At 44.1% G+C, this 21,927-nt stretch overlaps 1 protein-coding gene across 3 annotated transcripts in view; it reads right to left on the bottom strand.

Annotated features, from left to right (window-relative positions):
* Window positions 1-749, bottom strand: part of FRMD1 (FERM domain containing 1) — a 75,147-nt gene extending 74,398 nt beyond the window's left edge. For 2 of the 3 annotated variants that reach the window (XM_034765192.1, XM_034765195.1), the window contains exon 1: window positions 341-748. The gene's annotated coding sequence lies outside the window, so the exon portion shown is untranslated. Of the gene's footprint in view, window positions 1-340 lie in introns of all 3 variants that reach the window. The other variant, XM_034765193.1, reaches the window with a different exon arrangement.
* Between the last annotated feature and the right edge of the window lie 21,178 nt (window positions 750-21,927).

Raw genomic sequence — 21,927 nt, 5'->3', positions numbered from 1 at the left:
GTTAATAACATAGTAGCCTGAATTTAGAACCAAAAGGCAGACCAGGATGGATGGACTGGCTTTGATCAGAGGTGCTCATTTCTGTATTTAAGCACCTGTTGCAGCAGGAGAATTCTGTTGCTAAAAGACTCTGGAAACTAGCAATACCTTAAACATTTAAGTAGGTAAAGCAGAAGACTAAATAGGGTGTATAAATCTGCCACAACGGGGCTTAGTAAATTTCATCCCTAATAATAGCTTAACAGTGCTTAGTCTATACAAGCCTATTGCATAAAAACAGCGGCTTTGGAAACTTCATTTTAGCTAGAACAGTAGGTCTGCGATAGATCTCAGTACTTACCGCAGGAGCCAATAGCCAACCGATCCCCCCCTTATTTTTAGGATGAGGGGGGTTGGATTTTGCCAAGCGCAGGAGGAACCTGAGCTCCTTCTCTCGGACGCAGCATCCAATGCTCTGCCTCAGCGCAACGGGTCGGTCCCACCCTGCGGCCAGGTACCCTTCACCACCCCCGAGAGCAGGGAGAGGGATTGAAACGCGGATATATTCACTGGCTTCCCACAGACACGCCCCAGCGGGTACAAGACGGTGGCACACGCGGCACGGGCTGCTGCTACTTGCCCGGGCTGCACAGCGAGGGGCCAGGCAGCCCCAGGCGCTACCCCTCAGACCCGGCTAGCGGCTGTAAACACGCCGCGGGAGCCGCTTTGTTGCCTTCTCAAGGCAGTGCACGTGGAGAGGCGGCGCCCGCAGCGCGTGCTGCCCCGGGGAGAACGCTGCAGCCGCGCCCACCCCGGCCGCTACCCTAGGATTGGCCAGCGCGGGTGGGGAGTGGGCGGTGCCCGCTCCCGGTTGGCGGCAGGGTGTGTCAGTCCGGTGCTGCTAGTCGCTGAACGCCGGGCGGTGCAGGCGAGCTGGGGGGTTAGCAGCGCTGAGAGTGAGTCCGGGCAGCTGCAGGGGTTCCTGTCCCGCTGCGCTCGCTGAGGCGGGGCCCCGGGGAACGCTGCACGTGCAAAGTGTAGGCACGCTGTAGCCCCCGGCTCACCTGGGCCGTGCACAGCACCCCCGCATCCCTCGCATCAGCCCTTCTTCACAGTCTCTGCCCCAGCAGCACCGTGCCTCCGTCCTCCTGCCAACCCCTTAGCAGAGTAACCTCCGCCCTGACCCGGGTTAACCCCCTCCCCTCGCTTAGCACCTTTTGGCAGCCCATTAAACCTGGCTCTCCTTCCCAGCCTCAGCAGCTCGCTCTTTCTTCAGGGTGTGAGGCATTAGGATGACCAGACATACTGATGTTCTTGGGACTGCCTGATATTAGGGGATTTGTCTTGCATATGCAACTATACCCCCCGGGGGCGGGGGGGAAGTGTCCTGATTTTTCACACTTGCTCTCTGATCACCTTATGTGGCACACACAGTTAGATGTCTGTCTATGGGATAGGGTTGACTTTCAGCACTGAGTGCAAACTGGAAGGGGGTACGGATGGAGGTGGTGTAGAGAAGGCCCAGTAACAATAGAGGAGTGAGTCTCCTGAAAGGGATGTGGGCCAAAGATAAGACACAGTTGTGGGGGGATGGGGAATATTTGTCTAACTTCTAGATTTTGGAGAATTTCTCAAGATTGTCTCAAAAATCTCCAGCATTTTAGCAGTGGGTGGAAAGGATGCAAAGCTCAAAGAAGAACGGGCTGGATTCAAACTTGAGAAATCCTGTGTAGATCAGGTATTCACACTAAGGACCATCATAATGTATAGAATAGCAAACATGGGCAGCAGGTGGCATAGGCTGGGGGAGGCTGTGCCTCCCCAAACAGCCAGGCTTGACCCCACCCCCTGCTTACCACTGCTCCCTGCGTGTGGCTCCAGTCCTCCAGCGCTCTGGCTGGGGCTGGGACTGCGAGCCTCCTGGCCCTGTGGGGGCTGAAGCCATAGGCTGCCTGTCCTCCCAGCGCTCCGGGAAGCTGTGGCCCTCCCACGCTCCAGAGCTAGGGCTGTACGTGGGGTGGTTGTGGCCGCATGCTGCCTGCCCTCCCAAATGTAATCTTGGTGCTAATATACAGCTGTGAGGGAAGGACATCTACCAAAAAGTTAGAAAACTATATAGCTTCAGAAATAAATGCCTATGAAAGATTCTGGGCATTGGTTGGGAAGACTTAGTCACCAGTGAAGAGATCTGAGAAATCACCAACCAACAGCTCATTTCCACCGGAATCAGAAGGAAGCACTAGACATATCTGGGGCATGTACTCTGGATGCCAGCACACAGACTCCCACATGAAGCTGTCTAGTGGCAATCAACTGGGTGAGGAAATGAGGTTGTCCAACAGAAACCTTAAGAAGATTCTGTAGGAGGGAGGGTAGAACAACAGCTGATCTAAACACCATAGAGCAGATGGAAGCAGCAGCAAATGACAGAGAGGAATGGAAGAGACCAGTTTCCATCCTGTGTGCCAACACTGGCATGGGAAGGATGTAATAAAATAAATAAATAGAGGGGGCAGGAACAATGAAGGAAGAGGTGTGTGCGCGTCCAGGTTTTAACTACGGGTTCCAAAATGCTGTTGAATACAGCTTGTCTTTGGTCTTGTCTGCACCAGGGATGCTGGAACAATTTGTATAGTGGAGGTGCTGAGAGCCATTGAACCAAACTGTAAACCCTGGATAAAATGGAATCTACTTCAAATCAGGGGGTGCGGCAGCACCGCCAGCATGCCTAGTTCCAGCACCTATGGTCTGCGCTGGGGATTTTCCCCAATTCCAGCCAAAATTACAGCTTTTCTTATTTATACTTGCGGTGTGCACCATCACAGCTACACTACTGGCTGGAATCAAGGTAAATCCCAATGTGGACAAGGCCTTTCTATACATTTGCAGCTAAACCATATACTGCAGCAGGTCAGCTATACCCTTGGCCAACAAGGGGTTATTTTTCTACTGCAGACCAAAATAATCACTCCAGATTTTCAATTTACAAGTAAAAGATTTTTTTTTTAAACTGTCAGCCTAGCAAACTAAGCCTGACCTCTGAGAGTCATTTTGGGTTTTCTTTCTTTATTGCTAGTACAAAAGTTTATGTAGATGATACGTAACAAAGAACAGAATCTAGGGGCTGGTCTACACTGGGGGGGAGAGGAATCGAGCTAAGATACACAACTTCAGCTACGAGAATAGCATAGCTGAAGTCGATGTATCTTAGATCAATTTACCTTGCGTCCTCACGGTGCGGGATTGACGGCCGCAGCTCCCCCGTCAACTCCACTTCCACCTCTCGCTCTGGTGGAGTTCTGGAGTCAACAGGGAGTGCGTTCGGAATCGATTTATCGCGTCTAGACGAGATGCGATAAATCGATCCCCGATAGATCGATTACTACCCGCCGATCCGGCGGGTAATGAAGACGTACCCTAAGTCACTCTCCTGTAGCAAGGTTGGTCCTGCAATAGTGATAGGGGTAAAAAATACTTTAGTCTGCAAAATAAGTAGATATTATTTATACAGTGCCAAATATGTGTGGCCCTTTATTGACACTAGAAGATGTGGTCGCTGCCATGAAGATCTTACAACTTGTGAATCAGATTATCCACAAAACAGTATGTTGAAAAAGAAGGATGCTATTTTTAGAGCCATTTTATAGTTTCCCCTCCCTCTTTTTTGTATATTTTGCTGTGGTTTGCATTTTAATTTGGTAAATAATTACAGTATACTATTTACATTATTTCAAATTTTGATATTTGCTGTGACTTCCTCTCTCTCTGCCTTGGAATTTCACAAGTAAATCACTGGTTAATCATACTAGATACCCATACACCTTGAAAAAGGAGTGTAGTTTAGTGTCAGAGTAACAGCCGTGTTAGTCGTGTAGTTTAGTGGGTTGATCACAGAATGGAGTAGGCAGAGCCGCCAGAATTCTAATCTCTGGTTCTGATACAGACTCTCTTTGGTCAAATTACTTAAACTTTGTTCCTCTGAGAAATTGGGGCTGAGGGTACCTCTGAGGGGTGTTGTAAGGCATAATTACTTAATATATGTACAGTGTTTTATAAGTGCTAAGCATTAGATCTGGAGAAGGTCAGCCTCTCTGTTCAGGAAGGCAGGCTGACACCTTCCTTGATGGAAACACAGACCTCTGTTCAAAAGAGACATCTTTTGACATGCATGGCCTCCCTAAGTATCAACTGGTCTGGGATGTCCCCTTTTCTGGGAAGAGTGGCCAAATAGGTTGTGGTGAGACAATTCTGCAGTCCTCAAATTTCCTTGACTGTAGCCAATCTTGTTTCATGCCCAGATATGATTTGGAAACTTCACAGCTTGCATTAACTGATAATCTGCTCCTGATGGTGAATGGAAGTTAGGTGCCCCCATGCTGATTCTTTTAGGTTTATCAGTTTTCATTGATCTTGTTAATCACATGACTTTGATAACATGTTTGCAGTCCTTAGAAGAGGTTTGTGGAGCTGCCTTGATGTGCTGGTTCAGACCTTTTTGTCTAAAATATCCCAAAGGGGGGTGATGGGTGTTTCAGGTGTTCGGAGAGCTTTCTCGTGCACAGTTCTGCAGCATTCCATCTTGTCACCCCTTCTGTTCAACACATCTATGAGGCTGTTAGGAGAGTCACTGAAGAAGTATGGTATCCTCAGTATGTAGATGATACCCAGCTTTATGTCCCCATCTTGTCCGATCTAGCTGGTGCAGTAGAGTACCTTATCTGGTGCCTGAATGAGACCAGGTTCTGGCTGAAGTCTAGGTGAATGAGCATCAGCCAGAGGAAAACTGAAATAATATTCATAAGTCAGTGGAAAGAACCGGAAGAATTGGAAGTGACTATATCAGCCCCTTTATATATATATATATATATATATATATATGCTTGCCTCTTAATACTCAGATTGTAACCTAGGGGTTTTGGTAGAGCCATATGCTCCTAGATGCTCATGTAGCAGTTGTTGCTAAGGCCATTTTTTATTATCTGTACTTAGCAAGAAAGTTGCAACCATTTCTTTTGAATGTGGATTTCATGACCATTTTCTGTGTCTTTGTCACCTTGAATATTAGCATATTGCAATGCACTATACAACCAGGCCATTTGGGGAAATTTTGGCTGGGGCAGAATGCAGCAGTCTGTTTGTGTTCCAACATCTTAATTGATTACTACTAGTTTTCAAGTAAAATGTATGGCGTTGTTTTTGATTCATAAATGATTTGAGCTCTGGCTACCTGAGAGACCACCTTATTTCTTACACAATCCTGCAGCTGGAGATTCCTTGGCATAAAAGAGAAGGGAGCTGCTGGCAGAGTGTTCTCAACTCTAAAACTGCTTTATAATTAATAATGATTATTAAAATAACATCAAGAGGACCCAAGTGAGTTTGAGGCCCCATTGTGCTAGGCATTATACAAACGTAATGAGAGACAGTACCTGCCCTGAAGAGCTTACAATCTAAATTGACAAGCCAGACAAAATGAGGGAGAAAGGAAATATTATCTCCATTTTATAGATGGAAAACTGAGGTGTAGACAGATTAAGTGATTTACCCAAGTTCACACATGAAATCTGTGGAAAGAGTCATGGGTCTCTTGAGTCCCAGTTCAGTGCCTTAATCACAAGGCCACCCTTTGTCCTTGTTACATGGCATCTAGTTTAGACATCTGAAATATAAGCAAACAGTTCAGTATAGTGCCAGCACTATTACATTCTTGATTAATTGGAAATACATATTACATCCATTTACAAGATTACAGACCGGCATCCTATGGCACTGTGTACTTTTGTAAAATGAAAACAAGCATTGTGGTGGTTGTGACCAATATCTTATTGTCATTAGAAATATAATGGTAATGGTTCTGGGTTACAGCACTTATGTCTTCCATTATACAGAAACTTTGCGTCAATCCTGGAAAAAACAACAATACCTTGAGAAATATCAAACTGGGCAAAAACTGAGATCACCTCAGCTTAGTTTTTATTGAAGGAGACATTGAAATACTTCAGATAGCTAAGCATTGAGGAACCACAGCTTCAAATCTTGAAAGGGTTGACTCAGCGCTTCATGTTATTAAGGTAGATAAACAGTTTAATTGAGCTTACTCTTGGGGATGGAAGGGGGAATTTCTGGAGGAGTTGTTAAAAGCCAGTGGCCTGATCCAGCGAATAAATCAGTACTCTTGTAACTTTAACTCTCATGCAAAATCTCACTGAAGTCAGTGGGACTTTGTGTGAGAGTAAAGGTTTGCATGTGCAGATCTCTTTTCAGGACTGAGCCTCAAGGTCCTATTATTTATACTGTGTATATATAAAAAGATTCCACAACACTGAAGGGAGAGTTGAGGTTTGCCCCATTCTGCAGTGGAAGTAATTTGAAAAATGTAGTGGCTGGTACCCACTGTATAAATGTGAAATATTTGTTATTACTATTATTTATTTATTATGTATTTTATTAATAGCACCTATTGTAAGGAAGAAAAGGTCCATTTGTTGTGTCTAGAAACAAAGGGAGTTTTCACTAAGGATCTCCAAGAGCAGAAGCTGGCTTCAAGCTGTTCAAGTCATGAGAGGATGACTCAGAAGTCAGAAATCTGAGGCATTCTTACTTCTAGCATTTAGTCAACAGGCAGAGCATTGGGAGGTAAGGAAAGGGAATCAATGGCAAATCAAAGAAGAATAGGTCAGCCATTCATTCAAGAAAGGGCTGATCTCTGGGATATTAACAGACTAACAGAGAAAGGGCATGGAATGAATCTTAAATAAAGTGCTGAATTGGCTGCTGGTGTAGTGAGCTAACACTTGTGGACTTTTTCTAACAAACCTGACTTTCTAACATGAAAGATTATGTACAGCATTATTAGGCATTCTGTATGCAAATCATTCAGACTCTGAGCAACACAGAGTGATCTGATGCTAAAAAGATCATTATTGAGGTCTTTCAACCATAAGTTAACAATGACAGCAGTAATGATTGTACATTATTTATATGTATTTGTATATATACATATTGTATGTATTATATGTGAAACAGTAATGATCTGCTCTTTGCACAAATCCTACCATAGACTTAGACAAAGTCTTATTGTTTTGCAGTTGTCTCAGTATAAGTTAGGTCTTGATCCTGCAAACCTTTATTCATGTAAAATAGTCCTTGGCTTCAGTGGGCCTTCTCATGTTAGTACAGTAGGGTCCCGGTCCATGATGGGGGCTCGTAGATGCTTTAATAATACAGATAATAAATAATAACAACTATTCAGATGATTTAGGGTTTGCAGAATTAGTCTCTTAGCTTTTAAGCTTCTTAGGGTAGAGAATGTGTTCTGTTCACCTGTGAAGTCTCATATTCTCCTACAGTACCATATACCTAATAAACAAAACTAACGAAATCTGAGTATGACGTGAGCTAACAATAGCTTATGATAAAGATTGCCCATTACATATGTGTAATGTATATAAAATCTCACAGTCCTTAAAGGTTTCAGAGTAGCAGCCGTGTTAGTCTGTATCTGCAAAAAGAAGAACAGGAGTACTTGTGGCACCTTAGAGACTAACAAATTTATTAGAGCATAAGCTTTCGTGGACTACAAGTGGGCTGTAGTCCACGAAAGCTTATGCTCTAATAAATTTGTTAGTCTCTAAGGTGCCACAAGTACTCCTGTTCTTCTTTTTACAGTCCTTAAAGGTGGTTGGAGCTATTCCAAACACTGTTGGCTTACATTACATAAAAAGCAAATACCTTCTGTTTTGATAATGCCATGTTATAATCTCTTATTTTATAATTACATTCTTATTCTGATTATACATGCACCTAGAGAAATCAGTCCATGAGCACATCTGAAATGGTATATTACAACGAGTGATTTTTGTTTTTAGTAGATTGCAGACCAACTCCTAGAAATAATATATCGTCCCCATCCATCAGCTTTTAATCGCATTGGGCCCTGAATCTGTAAATTAAATATTACTGGATAGACTGAGTTTATTTGTCCCATCTACATTTATTAGAACTTTAAATCTGAACCCCTTTGAATCTGTATGTGTGTGGGTAATGTACTTGAGTTCAGGGCCACCCAGAGGGGAGGACAAGTGGGGCAATTTGCCCCGGGCCCCACAGCGGCTCCCATCCCCTGGCGCCTCAGCGCGCTACGTCAGGAGCGGCCCTGGACAGCGCTGCAGTGACGTGGCTCCGGCGGGGCCTGAGCTCCTCCCACTGAGTCAGAGCCGTGTGGTAAAGGGGCGGGGCTGCGAGCTCCAGTCCCGCCGGAGCCACGCCGCTGCAGCGCTGTCCAGGGCAGCTCCTGGACATGGCGCGCTGAGGCTCCGAGAGAGGAGAGAGGCGGCGGTAACCCAGGAGTGGCCCTGGACAGTGCTGCTCGGGGGGCGGTCAGGGGACAGGGAACGGGGGGTTGGATCGTGGGCATTCTGGGGGTCTGTCAGGACTCGGCGGGGGTGTGGATGGGGTCGGGGCAGTCAGGGGACATGGAGGGGGGTGGTTGATGGGGGGTGGGGTTCCAGGGTGGTGGTTGGGGGGATCTCGGGGGCGGTGAGAGGACAAGGAGCAGGATGGGTCGGGGATTTTGAGGGGGGCAGTCGGGGAGCAGGAAGGGGGTGGGGGTTGGATAGGGGGCAGGGCCAGGCTGTTTGGGGAGGCACAGCCTTCCCTACCCTAAAGCTCATTCAGCAGTTTGAGGCTTGCAGACAGCTATTTAACACAAAGAGCCAAGCTGTTATCTTTTCCCTTAGGGCTACCATCCCTTTCACTTCTCAAATGAAAAATTATAGTCTACGTTTAATTTCAATGCCATAGGGAGATTCATGTCAGGGGAGGGTAGTTTCATTTAAAATTAGCCACTTTAGATTAACAGTGATAGAGCTAGGAGAGCCACGCAGGGCCGCCCGGGGGGGCGGGGGGAAGTGGGGCAATTTGCCCCAGGCCACCGAGCCCTGGCTGAGAATCCCTTCCCTGGCGTGAGGGGGCTAGAGGCTTCTCGGAGACGCTGGTGGCCGCCGCACGGAGCTGCAGGACATGCCGCCGCCTGCAGCGCAGCCCTTTTCCAGGGGCTTGATTGGCTGAGCTGCCCGTGGAGCAGGACCCAGGTGCTTCGGACCCAGATGGAGGTAAGCGGGAGGGAGGCGGTGGTGTGAGGCAGGCTGGTCCTGTCCTTTGCAGTGCTCAGCCACGTCCCAGGCCCTACGGGGAGGTGAGGATGGGCGCGGGGACACCTGGGCTCTGTGCCAGCCCTGCCACGGACTCCCCGCCGGCAAGCGGCACCACCTGGCTTTGCCCCATGCAAGTGCTCCTGCTGGGCATGCCGGGCACGGCGCAGGGGCTGGGACAGGGCGGCTCTGTGCCCACAGGGGAGCTAGGGGGCTTCCCGCACTCTTGCAGCACTGCTAACGGGCAGCTGCCGGGGACGGGGTGGGAGGGGGCAGGCGCTCTGGCTGCGATCACAGCATGTCTCTCAGGCAGCGGGAGCTCCGGCTGGAAGGAGTGCTGCGGGTGGCTGGAGAAAGCGCACAGAGCGCGTCATGTGGCTGTGGGTGATTCTGGCTGCAGGGGGTGCACGGAACTGGGGTGACTGGAGAGAGCGCGCAGAACGCATCCAGTGGTATGGGTGACTGGCTGCAGGGAGTGCGCAGAGCTGGGAGTGGAAGTTGGAGCAGTGGTGGGGACATTTAGGAGTATTCTCTGCAATGAGTTTGTCAGGCCTCAGCGAGGAAGGGCAAGCCAGTCATTTGGAAATAGTTCCCGCTGTGTCTGGACAATGCTGTGTCCTGATCAATACTTGTCTGGAAAACTTGGCTTGTAAGCACAGCGTTGACTTTTGGAAGCAGAAATTCTCCCCCTCAAGATAAACAACCCCTTTGCATTTCTACAGTCCAAAACTCAGTCTGTTTTTTTCTTCAAATTGCCCTTAAAAATGTACTGTGGGGGTGAGAGCTTCCCTACGACAACCTTCAGCTTGTGTATCCCAGTGATGTAATGACTGGCAAACCAGGCTAATTTTAATGGAATCCAGGACAGTCTGCAGCCTGACGGACAGAAGACTTCACTGGCCTCCGCACCATGCTAATGGTCACACAGCGCATTGTGTAGTAACTTAGCGCCGTGTCTGTGTACGGAGCTCTACGGTGAAAACCCAGTTGTGCTGTTAACTTGCAGGGCAACAATTTTCTGCCATAAACCTTAACTACAGTCAATAATATACCCTTTGGCGTATCTTTTTACTTGGGTTATATGTATTCAGCTGATTTACAGTAGTAAATACCATGTTCCCCACAATTGACACAGGATCAATAGTTCACATTGGGCAGTAACAGTCCACTTATCCTCAGTTCTGAGCTCAAATTAGGAGCCCCAGTCATGGACAAAGGCCCGTTGTGTTAGGTGCTGTACAAATACAGAACAAAAAGATGGTCCCTCACGTCCCAACACAGTGGTTCTCAAGTTCACAACCAGCTCTAATGCAAATGCAGAGCGTGAATAAAATGAACTAGCTGGCTGGTTTCAAGAGCTGTGGGACAAAATAGACTGATTTGAGTTTGAGATTTTATTTAGTTTTTCATTTGCTTTCTTCCTGGCAAACATTGCAGTAACTTGACTGCTGTGTCTAGACCAGGCAGGCTTGCTTTTAACTGCTGTGGAGAAGTGCTCTAGCTGCAACAGCAAAGGGTCCTTTATAAATGCAGAACATAATAATCAGATCTATTACAATTACTACCAGGTGGCAGGATCACCCGGGGGGGGGGGGGGAATGAGTGGGGCAATTTGCAACCTTTTTTTATGGAAGGGGTCCCCGAAATTGCTTTGCCCCAGGCTCCCTGAATCCTCTGGGTGGCCCTGCTTGTGTTCTGCACTAGATAACATTTTCATTTTGGGTTGAAGTCTCATGAGAACAGCTTGCCTCAAACAGATTTCAGCCCCTTCATACCTGCACCCAACCCATATCCCAGTCCTGCTTTGGCCATGAACTAATAACCACTATCGTAGCCTCAACCTAATTCTGCATTGAAGACTGGTTCCTTATGCTTTCTCTAATTTTTAAAAATATGTTCTGGGCAGAACCTTGACACACAAACTACATGTAGGTTATGATGTTTTTTGGACAGGAGGGGGAAGCAGATACAGGTAAAAAAGCTTCTGTTCTTCACATAGTAAAAATTCACAGTATGTCAATGCTCTGCCCTATTTTCAGATACAAAGAACAGAGAATGATGTTGGTGTTTGGATTTTGTCATCTGACCATAATTTTTCACTGACACAATATCTTGTATTTATAAAAATGCCTTTAATCCCAAAGATTCCAAAAGTGCTTCACAAGTGGAAACCATTTTACCCCTCACTGAAATGCAGCCACCTCTGGGCGGCAATACAACAACTGTTTAACAATATGTAGCAACGCCACACAACAGTGAAGAAAGATACCACATACCCTTGAAAATAAATGGAGAATTTATGTGGGAAGATTAAAAGGTTACTAAAAATACAATTTAGTCAAGACATCAGAGCTAACAGCCTTAATCTTGACAAGTGATCATAGACTTCAGGTTTGCATCTAAACCAAAAAATGGTTCAGTAGCAGTGTCAATGTCTCCTAACCTAACGCCTTTCTGGGGCAATGGCTCAATAATGGCTCCTACTGAATTTCCAGCACCATTTTTTGCTGAATCCTGGGTTGTCCTTTTGAGATTTCCTAACTAAGCACGAACCAAGCCCAAACCTGTCTTCCTTATGCAACCTGATAAGATCACAGCTGAAGGTGGTATGGCTACAGGCCATAAGGATTTTCATTATACTGTTTCTACTAGCATGCATACAGTACATATTTGCCTACAAAGGTGGGCTGGCACATAAACATTCATGAACTAAACATTTTCTAGATACAGAAGCCTTTGATAACATTCTCTCTTGGAACACCAATGACATCACCTCCCACTGACCTAATATCTATATTTATATTGCATAACTTAATGGCTCTAAAATAGCTATTAAAGCATTGAGGTCATGACTCATGAGTGACCAATGCAATAATGGCATAGCCAACATAGGAGTATCCCTGTCTACACTACCACTGTAGTTTTAATTGTGCAGCCCGGGTTGCATCCACAGAACAATTTTGAAACCATGCTACAACTATTAATTGATTACACAGAGGTAAAAGGTGCCCATTATTATAGTTCAGTATCAGGTTCTATCTATTCACATAATTAAAATATTATTTTTCCCCTAAATAGGGGACATATACTTTACATTACCCCACAGTATCCAATAAAACTCTTCCTCATGATTCCTGTCCCTCCTTTCCCTCTCAGCCCCTCCTTCAAAACAAAAAAACCAATCAAGGCAATGCCAACTAAAAGAACATCATGGCCAACAGTCTATCAGTGCCTACAGAAATCATGGCCGGGGTGTCAATCTTAGCTTTGACTTGTTTAGTATGAATTAGTTGTTTTTTTGTTGAATTAGTTGGTTTTTTGTTGTGATTAGGAGTCTTATCTGCCATCTTGTTTTCCTAATTAATTAAATCAAATTTTTCTCTGCTTTACCATAGTATTTTTACACCCAAAGTATAAAGTACACTATAGTACCGTATACAGTACACTACACTACTGTATACAGTTCAATAACTTTTATGAAAAAACACAATGGGCAATGGTGACAGGACAGCTTTGGACTACTGAAATCTGACCAGTTGTGAAGTATTTGGAATGATCATCAGTGATCAAGCCCTTACTTCTGGAGTTTCACCTGTTTTTGATGTCAAGCACATCTACATTTCTGTCTGTTAGTTTCTAATGACTGGGATTCCTGAAGTTAAAAAGTCTAAGAGTTTTTATTAACGAGGCATTAGAACCTGTAAACATTCTTTTACAACATTTTAAATGTTAAAAGTACTGCATTTTTATTCCTCCCCTTCGGGAAAACATTTATTTTTATCTCTTGTCCTTGATTCTTCAAAGTGTTCTCTCTGATTTACACCCCAGGGAATGTGAAGGGAGGGAGAATACAATCTTGGCTGATGCAGCCTTGCCTATGGTCTCTTGCCTACAGAAAAACCTTGCATGTTAACACAAAGGAAGAGAACTGGTGTTTGGGGTGGGGGCGGGGAGTGGAATCAGAGTACATCAGGAGGTAAACGTGACTGAGAGCAGCTCCACAAGCTCCAAAACCCTGATACAAAAGCAACTGACAGGAAACAATTGTCTCAACAGAAGCCACCATTTACAAATGCCCCTTCATTTCTCTGCCTCCTTCGGTTACCAGGGAGAGGTAGAATCAGACCTTCAGGTCCCCACCTTTGAGAATGTTGCCCTAGAGGAGAAAGCATTCTTAAAACTACCAGGAATAGGAAAAAAAATGTTGCTAAAAAGTGAGGAGGAGGACAATGTGCAATGTTGGGAGAGAGGGAGGAGACTACATAAACAGCCTTGCAAGATGTGGCATCCTGCCCACCAAATCAGAAAGGGGCATGTAATTAAAAAAAGGGCACATTTAGGCCAAATTCATCCCCGGACTAACTCCATTAAAATAAATTGAATTACACAAGTGATGAATTTAGCTAATTGTATGAAACTCACTTATCCCATTACCAATGTTAAACCTGTGCTTATACATAGATACTGATGGCTCAGTCCTGTATCCATGTTATCCCATTGATTGCTTTGGGTACATGATTGGTGCATTAACTTTGGCAACACTTGTATACCTTATTAAAACAATAATGTTTTTGGAAATGAACTGGGAACAGAACATTACAATAAACAGAAATTTGTAAATAAGAATTGTATATATAAAATAAAGATCTGGCTTATTAAGATCGGAATGTGGAGAATTCTTTGCAGACTATGGGACAGACAAAGAGTTTGAAGTGGTTGGTGTGTAAACAGTCTCAAGGTACTCCCTGTTTGAGTAGTACAAAACTTTCAGTACAAAAAGTGAAACTCACCTAGCTGGGATTCTGTTACAAACCTGAAATAACACACATTGGTTGGAAAAATCACTAAGGCTAGCTTGATTTTGGCACAAATTTGGTCTCAGTTTTGAGTAAACGGGCCTGAAGTAAGAGCATGAGACCCAAATCCCCTCAAACTTTGGGGAAATTCAGATCTTGATTGAAATTTGCAGCTTGATCTCATCTCTAATTTTGCGTGATTGTGGGCCAGGTTATAGTTTCATACTGAAATCATATTGAACTTACAGCTTCACAGTTTCAATGCAAAAGAGGGTGAAATACAGCAGCTTTGGGCTTTGTTTTGAGTTTCTCATTCAAATCCTCTTTACTCAAAAGCAAAGGAAAGGTTTTGCACGGACCCGTGTGATGTAAAAAGGAGTTTCACAGAGATCTACTTTCTGTGCACAGACATATTCCACCACCAATTTTTATGAGTCTCAGCAGTATATAGAGGTCCTCTTTCACCCAGGCATGGAAGACCCAAGCACGGCTCTCCGCATCACATAAACCATTGTATTACTCACAAAGGGCATGGGGGAAATTGTGACTCTGCAGCTCCTGTGCAATGCAGAGGAGATCCTGGGGCACAGGTAAGGGCTACTGGATCTGAAATTACATAGATCCAGGGACGTAAAATCCCCACACTGTGGGTGCATTGGCAGTTTTGCAGCCTGCTCTCAGGTTGGGAGGGGTGAAACCAATCAGCCAAGCCCCCACATAAAGTCTGACTATTCTGGCTTTGTGTGTGTATGTAGGTGGGGTTGAGTTTCATCCACAGAGCATATTTTGAAATGACTGAGAAAAGGAGGCCATTAAGCCCAGCCCCCATTTCTGAAGAATCCCTGTTCAAAGGTAACCAGCACTAAGTATGGAAGGCAGTTCTCACCCGCTCCTTCAGCAGTTTTCATTGTAGAGATTCCAGATTTCACAGGAGAGAATTCTATTGTATCTTGCTTCCTCACACCTATAGCCATCAACTAACATTAGCTTTCAGGTCAGAAGCTATTTTGCCTGTATTGACTGCTCCTCCTCCGCATGTATTTTTTTCGCTTTGGCTCTGTGGGGGGACTATGGGCCCTTTAGAGTACATCTACACTGTAATAAAAAAACTGTCACTAACTCTCAGAGCTCAGGTCGATTGACTTGGGCTCATGGGGCTTGAGCTGCAGGTCTAAAAATTGCAGTGTAGACATTCAGGTTTGGGTTGGAGCCTGGGCTCTGAAGGTACAGTATGTCCGCACTGGAATAATATACCAACTACATGCCCATGGCTGGCCTAAGTCAGTTGACTCAGGCGCATGGTGCTTGGATTGCGAGGCTAAAAATTGCAGTGTAGATGTTTGGGCTTGGGCTGGAGCCTGGGCTCCTGGACCCTCCCCTTCTTGCGGGATTCCAGAGCTTGAAATGTCTTCACCGCAATTTTACATTCCCACAGCCTGAGTCCCGTGAGCCAGAGTCAGCTGACTTGGGCCAGCTGTGGGTGTTTAATTGCTGTGTAGACATACCCTGAGGCTCACCCTTCTTGTGGACTTTCACGGCCTAGGCACTAGCCTGAGCCTGAACATCTACACTGCATTTTTTAGCCCTACAGCCCAAGCCCTACAAGCCTGAGTCAGCTGACACAGGCCAGCTATGGGTCTATTGCAGTGTACATGTACCCTTGGAGCCTTAAGGAAGCAGTTTACTTGGAATTGAATATTTACGCTTATCACTGAAAGAGAAATTGCCTTATTTGTAAAGACAATCAGAGCTGAATTGGGAATTTATATCAAGACATGTGACCACACTTCTCCAAAACTGCAATGGATGTGTTGAGCCTGCCTGGGTGTGTTGAGATTTCTACATAACAATAGAAGAATGGCCATACTGGATCAGACCAATGGTCCATCTAGCCCAGTATAATGCCTTCCAATAGTGGCCAATACCAGATGCTTCAAAGGGAATAAACAGAACAGGATAATCATCAAGTGATCCACCCCGTTGTCTAGTCCCAGCATCTGGCAATCAGAGGCCTCGGGATACCCAGAGCATGGAGTTACATCCCTGACCATCTTGGCTAATTTCTGCTATTGTTACGTTCCTCCTTGAAGCATTTCTGACCTTAGGTCCATTTCATCAAGTTATAAACATCTTTGCCTGGTTGTAAAAAGAAACAAACGAGATGTCTTATAAATACATAAGATGCATAGCTATGAAATCTAAACTCTACATAGGATCAGTTTCTATCCTTTCAGCAGAGAAGGGACATCACCCCTTCAAGTGAGTGGGAGGAAAGGCTTTAGGCAATAAAAATAGAACACACATGGCTAACTAATCTGTAGTGGCTGAGAATGTTTCTCACTTTCTTCATGAATCAACATGAATGGAACGGTTATCCTCCTTTTGTCATCATATATCAAGTTGACCTGACATCCATGATTCAGTCAGGTTCAGTTAAAGTTGCTTAAAAAGTGTATCTAAAAGGACTCCTTTAAAACTATTGAATAAGTGCTGTTTAATCTTTTTTATCCTTCCAGATTCAAAGTCAAAAAGTTGAAACATTGCACATTTACAGATGTTTAGAACTTCCCCTGATTAGGAATTGATCCACTAAAGAAGTAAGTACTTTCTATTTATGTCATCAAAGATGATGGGGAAGATATTGTCAGAAGACAACGAACAGTTTTCAGTGTCAACACATCCAACCTCCTGGGACCAACCTGGGGGCTACAGAAGGGGAGCTTCATAAAGATCACTAGGGTCCTGATCTCATGCCTCTCCACTTCAAGGGGCTTTTGAAGGTCCCTGGGGCAGGGGCTCCTCCCATGCTGATATTAGCAAGTAAGGCAGCTGCTGAAAGCGCCTGTCAAATCTTGGCGCTCAACTGGCCAGGCCCCATATACTGCAGGCCTTCCCCTCATTGGCACTGGCAAAATCATCATGTAGGAGAAGAGGGGTTGACCATGAGGTCTGATACATAACACCTTAAACACCAGAACTCTGGCATGGAACATTTCATTGTTTTGTCTTGACAAAAAATATTTTCTCCATCAGTTTTTGTGTTGTAAATAGAAACAGTTATGAGGAATGCAGGAATAAATATCAGAGGGATAGCCGTGTTAGTCTGGATCAGTAAAAAGCAACAAAGAGTCCTGTGGCACCTTTAAGACGAACAGATGTATTGGAGCATAAGCTTTCATGGGTGAATGCCACATAGGTGCCACAGGACTCTTTGTTGCTTTTTACAGGAATAAATAGGTTATTCTCTTTTGGATTAATTTCCAAATTAGCGTATGCATGAGAGGTTGTAAACATCTATAAATGTGCCAAGCTTCAGCTTCCTGATTTTCTGCATTCTGAAGCTAGAAGAATAAAAAAATTATTTTTTATTTAAAGCCACCTTTGCCACCCGCCAGCCCCTGTGCCAGACCAGAGATTCAGAGAACAGCCAGACCAGAGATTCACAGTCATAATAAGCATGTACAACATACTTTTAGATATGGACAATATTTGTATTATTTGAACTTCTGTGTTCAGTATATAAAGATCAGTCCACAAGGACGGACCATGGTTTGCTATTTACTCCTCCAGACTAACTCCTATGTGACAGGTTTCCTAAAGTAATCTGCAGCTTGAACCCATGTATTTATTTTTAAATTAAGCACTAGATCTCAGAGAAGGGAAACTCCACTCCACTGATGTCAACATGTTGTGGATCTCATGGTGTATATCACTCTCCACCAGGGGCGACAGAAGCTCCCTAAAAGTGGGGGACCCACCGGTGCCTGAACCATGACCCTGCCCCCCACGCTGCCCCTTCTTCTGAGGTCCTGCCCTCACGGTGCCCCTTCTCCCTGAGGCCCAGCCCTCATGCCGTCTCTTCCCCTGAGGTCCCTCCCCTACTTGCTCCTCTCTGCCCCCTCTCTCTGTCGCTCGCCCTTACGGCCGGCCGGTAAAAAGTGATGGTGCCATGGCCCCCTGGTTCCCCACCCCAGCACTCCTGCTCTCCACGGAGGCACATGCATCATCTGGAGGCAGCATCATGAAGGCACATTAATGTAATCACACAGCACTGCTCACTACAGCCCCAAACACAGTCATTAACTGCAGGGTCACCACGGGACACTTAGGTAATTGGTCATGGTCTATACTAGTTCTTGTAATAAAAAAATTTAGTCCATTGTTTTGGATGGGAACAAGGATTACTGATGTAATGTCCTGGGAATAACCCTTACAGATTTTTGATTAGGTGTGGGACAAGTAAAGAGCAGACTGCCCCTAGGGAATGCATCCCAGGCTGTACAGTGAGCTAAGTGCATGTTGGGACAGAACTCTGGGGTTTAGTCAAAGCATGCGAATGATCGTGACCAATAAAACTCATAGATTAAGGACCTCACTAGCAAGTCCAAATGCCTTGATTTAAAGAGCTCCCATTAATATGGGACAAATCCTCATATGGACAGGAGGATCACTTAGCTGAACTTCTATGTCAGCAACTCTTATCAGTATTAATTTACAAAAGACAACAATGGTTTTGTATTGTTAGTATGCATTCAGGCGAATTGATACAGTGCAAACTATGCTATATATCTTGAGTCCTGACAAAGAAAGAATATGTATCAAACTACCTCAAGGATAAGAACAGACCAACTAATGAGTGGAGTTGAAAGCACGGTGAAGCAATGAAAGGCGATTTCAGGATTTGTCAGCTGCATGACTCAGTGGCCAGGAATGACAGCAGTGCTGGCTGTGGCGAAGACTCCACGGAATGTCATTCTTATTTAAGGTTCTTCAGGGTGTCACACATTCTTGTGTTTCACAGTCAGACTCGTATGTAAAGGTATTAGCCTTGGGGAAGCTCAGAGTTTAATGCAGGTGGTAGTCACCATATTCTGGTGGTTGGTCATTCAGTCTTCGTGGGATATATTTATAGCAATTGAAAAAGAGGCCAGCCATGGATAAGAGAGTTTATCATCTCCAGATGGCGAGTTATGAAAGCAGAGAGGTGTAGGATAGGAATGACAATGAAATTTAACTCTCTTTTGAAAATGTTAACCGTATTGTTCACGCTCGGCGCTAAGGGCGCCTGTGACCACTGTGTGATTAACCCTGTGACCCCGACAAGAGTTTAGACCAGCCTGTCAAAAACATTATGCTTTAAAGCAGTAATCGTTTTTCTTTAATAAAGATAAGTTACATTGCCTTGCTTTCTGTTGCCTATGTTCAGATTGCAGTTTGGCTGCAGCACCACCTGTAGGAAATCATGTGTAGTTTAATTAACAGCACAAATCCAGAGCAGCAGTCAAAGTGATAATATACAAGGCGGGACTGACACGGCTACAACTACGCTGCGTACAACGGACTCCTTGGCAGGTTTAATTCATTTTAGGAAGCAAGTGTGCAACACATAAGTGTGTCCATCTAATATATATGAACATTTCAAATAGATCCATTAAGGGAAGGGGAGTAATTTCTAAATTTAAAAGCATGGCAACAAAAAATAAATTTTATAAAAAAAAATTTCTGATCTTTACATTTGTCTCATAAGTTCAGGACCTGAATCTTTACAATGGGAGTCTTTCCATAAACAACAAAAGACTATGGATTAGGCCTTTATTTAAACCAGCCTCTTTCATAATTATTAAAGTCATCTATTTAGTATCAAAGGATCAGTCTCCCTTAGCCCTTTCAATATTTGGCCTTTTTGCTGAGACTACCATCAAAAGCACCATTTGTGATTTCCCCCCTGATCTCGGGTGTTTTTCCCCCTTAATTTAAGTGTTGTTTTTAAGAATAAATAGTAAGTAGCTTATCATATCATGCAGTAGACTGATCCAATACATTATTATTTTGGAGTGCACCAAACACTGTCCCATGATGGTATCAAGGAGCTTGCAATAAATATATGTTAAACATTTGAAATCGACAACAAAAAATAAATAAAATTGGTATGAAATATATATTTTGTGACGTAAATGTGGGTTTTAAACTGGATGAATAGCATTTTTTTTAAAAAAAGGAACACTTATTTAATAATGCCATTTCATAGGAACTGCTATAGGAAGCTTACAGTTGGATCAAAGTATCTAGAACCCTCTAAAGGCTACAGGCACATGAAAGCACACGGATGGTTATGTGGCCACTATGGCTTCCAGTCATCTTACCATCCCATGCTGCTTGATTGCTGGGTATGACAACTGGGACAGACAGATACTTATGGTGGTAAGTCCATCTGTTTCTTATTATGGTGTAGCTTGAGGCCTCAGAAAAAAGAGTGAGACTTTGAGAACAAGACTGGAAGTGGAAACCAGGCACTCCTGAGTTCAAATCCTGCCTTTGACACTTGCACTGTGGATTTGAGCAAACCTCTCCACCTCTGTTTTCCCATCTGTAAAAAGAAAATGAAAATAACTCTCACTGGAGTGCTGCAGTATTAATGTTTGTAAAGCACAAAGGAATTACAGAACCTTTCCTATCCAAAGTGCTGTTACCACAAGAGAGGTAAAATAGCTGTATCTCTAAAAAATCCCATTCTTTTATATCCATACTCACCAGTGCCCAGCATTTTAGAATAATTTTTTTATGGGGGGGGGGGGGGTGCCAGTCATCTGCTTTTTACAAGTGACAGATTTTACAAGCAGAATCACATCAGGGTACTTTCAGCAGCAATCTGCTGCCCAGATTGGTTGGTACCTCCGCGTCTATCCTTTTAGGCTTTAAGTCGTCGATACCTTTTTCAATGAGGCTAATAGTCTCTGCATAATTTTTGAACAATGCTGCAATAATGATGCTTGGTTGCTGTGCAGGATTAACATGTTCAGCAATAGGGAAGAGAAAAAGAGAAGGCATCTAGCATGCAAGTGATGGGTTTGCTAAAAGTGGCATGCATCTGAATGATACGTGCATATTTAACCTTGGAATCATTTTTATAGCTAATCAACGAATGTACGTGACACTTACTGACATTATAGTGCCTCCATTCACACTGCTAGAAGGTTTAAGCTGTTCCTATTGAAGTTAATCAGAGCTCTGCATGACAGCAGTGAGAACAGGATCAGGCCCTAAGAGTGTGTCAGGGAATTTCTGGTGTCACTTGAAAATCATATTTGCATAATGGCATGTGATTCAGGAGACCTGCAGTACACTCTTGGCTCCACGTAAGTCAGTCAATGTGAGTTTTGCCATTGGCATCAGTGGAATTGAGATTTCCTCTTGGATTCTAATCCCAATTTTGCCACTTTTGAACTTTTTGAATGTCAATTTTCCATTCTGTAAAATGGGAACAATTATACTTATACTCTGCTTCACAAAGGGGCTATGGTTCATAAGTAATATTTGAGATCACTGAATGAAAGGTCACATAGGGGCCAGATTTTCAAAAGGATTTAGGTGCCTAAAGATGTAGATTGGCACCTAGTGGGATTTTGAAAAGTGCTTAACTCCCATTGAAATCACTGGAAGTTAGGCTCCTATCTCCATCTTTAAGCACCTAAATAACTTTGAAAATCTGGTCCATAATGTATAAGTGCAAAATGTTATTTTGGCCACACACTATTTCAAAAATGGGAATAGAACTTGGGAGTGCTTGGCTCTCAGTCCTGACTTCTAGTTCTGTGCTTCTATCAAGTAAGCTAGGGAGACAAAGTGTTTTTATTGCCCCAACAAGGTATTCCAGTGATTGTTAAGACCACACATATTTCCTTCAAAATCACCTCCCCTTTCCATGCCATCCAAATAAACAAAGACGACTAAGATTACAAACTAGACAATTTCTCATTGAAGCTGGACATTTAGCATGTGGGAATTGTATTTGTTATTTTTATTTTATAGTGCTGGGTCTAAATATTCACATCTGCAGCAATCCCAAGGTATTGTTAAGGAATTGACTACTCTGTTTAATATCCAGACAGGTTTTATATCAGCATTTTATATAACAAAGGTTGGAAACCAAACTTCTATTTTACACACACACACACACACACACACACACACAAAGTGAGTTGGATTCTTCTCCCTTTTAG

This window comes from Trachemys scripta, chromosome 3 (genome assembly GCF_013100865.1).
Source record: "Trachemys scripta elegans isolate TJP31775 chromosome 3, CAS_Tse_1.0, whole genome shotgun sequence".
In the NCBI taxonomy this organism is placed as follows: Eukaryota; Metazoa; Chordata; order Testudines; family Emydidae; genus Trachemys; species Trachemys scripta.
This window is presented reverse-complemented; position numbering and strand designations above follow the sequence as displayed.